This window comes from Mustela putorius, unplaced genomic scaffold, assembly GCF_011764305.1.
Source record: "Mustela putorius furo isolate JIRA1106 unplaced genomic scaffold, ASM1176430v1.1 tig00000139_pilon_pilon_pilon, whole genome shotgun sequence".
NCBI lineage: Eukaryota > Metazoa > Chordata > Mammalia > Carnivora > Mustelidae > Mustela > Mustela putorius.
In genome coordinates, this window is record NW_025421293.1 from 13702273 (window position 1) to 13705949 (window position 3677).

Here is a 3677-nt window from a genome sequence, read left to right on the forward strand (position 1 = left end):
AGGGGACACCATTGTTCTGGCTTCCGCCCTGGCATTTGGGGACCCCGCCCTGCCTTGCCTTTCTCCTGGCGCCCACAGGTCTTGAGGCAGCCATTCAGGAGCCTCGACGCAACCACCTTCCTAGGCTGGGACACGGGCCCTGGGGAGTTCCCCACCTGGCCTGCCCTCCCATTCCCTTCCAGATGCTTCTACCAGATGCTTCTGAGCAGCTTTCTTGTCTCTGTCCTTCACTTCCGAACTCGACTCCAGCGGAAGGAAGGGAGGGGGCGGGAGTGTTGTCATCGTTTTCCGTGTGTGCGCGGTCAAGATCTACGTAATGATTCTGGCCCTTTTTAAGTGTGCATTTCGGTGGCGCTCGGTACATTCTCACTGCTGTGCAACCACCACCTCTCTTCCCAAAATACCCCCATCAACCCAAGGAGAAAGCCCAACGCCTGGGGAGATCAGGCACTCCTCGTTCCTCCCGCCCCCACCAGCCCCAGCCCTGGGCTTTCCGTTCCTGTGGGTTTGCTCACTCCAGACGTTTCTTAGAGATGGAATCCCATGAGATGCGGTCCTTTGGGGTCTGGCTTCTGTCACTCAGCGTCATGTTTTTGAGACCCTTCCACGCTGGAAGTCCGTTCCTTCTGGGGCTGGATAGTTCGCCCCACTGGGAGGCTGCCCCACGTCCGCTGCCCACAGGTAGACACGTGGGTGGTTTCCGCCTCTTGGCTCCGGAGAACAGTGCTGCTGTGTGATGTCACCTCACCGGCTTCTCACCTGCCCCTGAGCAAGGCCTGACTCTACCCATTTCAGCCCCGAGAAGGCAAAGGCTCACAGAGGGATCAGAGGCGGGCGTGTGGGAAAGTTAACTTAGGAACAGAGGATAGAAGAGATTCAGGGCTCAGAGGCCAAGAGGTTGTAGGAGCCCCGGGATGGGGCACCCACATGGAGAGCGCCGGGGAGCCTGGCTCCGGCTGCGGGCTCCAGACACAGCCTCCCCAACGCCACCTCCGCAGGACATGGGACAGGTTTTAATCTCGTTTCAAATACAGGACACTGAGGCCCACCTGTCTCCCACCTAACTGTGTGGACAAGGAACAAGTGTCTTCATTGCTAAGCCTTGAAACCCCCCTCTCCCACACTCCTCCACTCTGTGACGTGGACACCTGGCCAGGGGCCAGAAGACACTGGGGGTGTAGACGCTTCAGGGGTATCTGGCTCAGGGCTGCTCATCTGGGGCCTGCCAGCTGTCCTTCCTGCCTTTACCGACCGGCCCTGCTAAGGCCTTCGGGGCTCCCGGCTCCAGGTCCCCATAGCAGAGGGGAGGGGATGCTTATCGCCTCCTGGGGCACCCCAGCTGCTTCTCTAGCTGGAGGACAACTAACTGTTTCCCCATCTGCTGCCTTCTCCTGAGTCACTACTGAGTCACTCAAAGTTTGTCCCTTGGTGCCCTGGTCAGTGGCCCATGTAGCAGACTGAGTCCTCTCTGACCTCTCCCACTAGGGCCCTCCTTCAGGTCCTTCCATTTATGGCCCACAGCACAAGGCTGAATCTTGGTTCCCTGTTTGGGTGGTGAGTCTCATGCCTCCAGAGCAATGGTGGGCCCTGGGCCTCAGTTTCTCCATCTGTAGAGTGGGGCCAGAGTCTGGCCACAGTCACCTAGGAGAGAGGCAGGAAAAACCACCGTCACTCCAGGCAATGCCACCAGGCCAAAGAAGGGTGGAATAGGGACAGGACTTACTTGTGCCCTTCCCCTCCAACCCAGTATTCTCTTTTAACCCTTTGCCCTTCTGGGTGCTGGTCTGCAGGAATTCCATTTTGCAGATCACCCCCATCTCTGCCCCCGTCTTCATACAGTGTTCTCCCCTATGTCTCTGTATCTCTGAGCTGACGAGTCCACATTCCCTCTTCGTATGAAGACAGCGTCATTGGATTGGGGCCCTCCATAATCTGGTAGGACCTCATAACTTGATCACATTTGCAACAATCCTATTTCCAGATAAAATCATAGTCGCAGGCACCAGAAGGTAAGACAAGGGCATACCTTTTTTGGGGGGCAGGGGATACAAGTCAACTCAGTACAGTTGGGTTATCATTTCATATGTTTGGGTCAGGATTTCTGGCCTTATCAGAGGAAAATGCACAATATTTTGAGGCTTCTGGAAACATGGAAAAGAGCTCATAGACCCCATGCCTCCCCAGGGGGCCCTGATAGACCTGCCATACTGGCGTTGGGAGCATGGGAGTCGGGGTGAAGCAGGGAGTGTGTGGCTGTGTGACCAGCTGTTAACAACCAGAAACTATGCCCTTTAGGGATGGAGAATATGACCTCTCTCTTCCTCCCAGGCCGTTATTCCCAAGCAGGTTGGTATCCAAATTATCCCGAGGGAGGAAACCACAGTTTTGCAAAGGCCTCTCCTATACCCATGGGCCTTTGCAGGACATGGAGGGAGCCCACCCAGCTTTATCACAGGAAGACAGACAAGTCAGGGCAATCGGGTGAGCAGAGGGACAGGCCTTTTGGGAAGCACTGCCCAGCGTCTGCAAGAGCCTGGCCCAGCCTGCCAGAAGGGGCCTGTCTGCCCACAGAGCTGGCTGAGCCAGAGTGTGCCAAGTCCCAGGTGTAGGGAGGGACCTGTTTCACAGAAGGCAAGAGGTCCAGACACAATGCTTCAGGGTGGTGACAAACCAGAGCCAAGAGGATATGCACCCACTGCCCTGGGGTGCAGAGAGAGGCGAGCCACCGCCATGCACACAGAGCATTTCCGGATTTCCTCTGTCCCTGGGGCTCCCAACTCGACTTTAGTAAGCATGACGCTGCCTATTAGGAAGTGGGACTGTGTGGCTCCAAAGTCCATGCTGGGCCCTCCGGGGATGCTGCCTTAACTTCCAGGCTCAAGGAGATCAGGAAGAGCACTGTGTTTCTCTTGGGTTTTAACAGAAGACACGCCCTTCCCCAAAGGGGTGGCCCGGCCGGGACTGGATCCACCCGCCTGTCCGCTTACACACTCTCCTCAGCCACACTTCGATGTCCTGAGCCCTTACACTCATTGTACTTCCCTTTCACAGACAAGGGCACTGAGGAACAGAGAGCATCTTAACTTGTTCCAGATCACACAGCCGTGGACGACCAAGGCCGGCTGGGAGTCCAGACCACCATTATTTGACAGGCCTGCGAGCTGCACAGGCTGCGTGCACGGGAGGCCGCCCAGGCCCCTCCACGCCGACCCCCGCAGGAGCTCACGGAACGTGCAGTGGTCGAGCCAACGAACAAGCGCCCGGGGGAGCGCGTCCGGGCGAGTGGACGTGCCGCCAGGGTCCCAGCGCCCACCCCCATCTGTGGGTGGAGGGAGAGTGTCCCGGCTTCCAACCCACCTTCCCAGCCAGGCGCCCCTCGGCCCCGGGGAGTGGCCCTGGTAGGCGGAGCCTGGTCCAGCGAGCCAATGGAGGCACGGGGGCGGGGAAGGTGGGCGAGCACGCACGGAGGGGCGGAGCCAGCGGGGAGAGGGCGGGCGGACAGAGGGGCAGGGCCGGCGGGCCGCGGGCCAATGGTGGTGGGGGGCAGGGCGCGATTTCGGGGCTGGGCCTCCGGGCGGCGGGCCAATGGCGGCGCGGGGGCGGGGCGGCCGGCGGCGGGCGGGGGCGCGCGGAGGCGGCGGCGGCGGCGGCGGCGGCGGCGGCGAACAAAGAGGCGG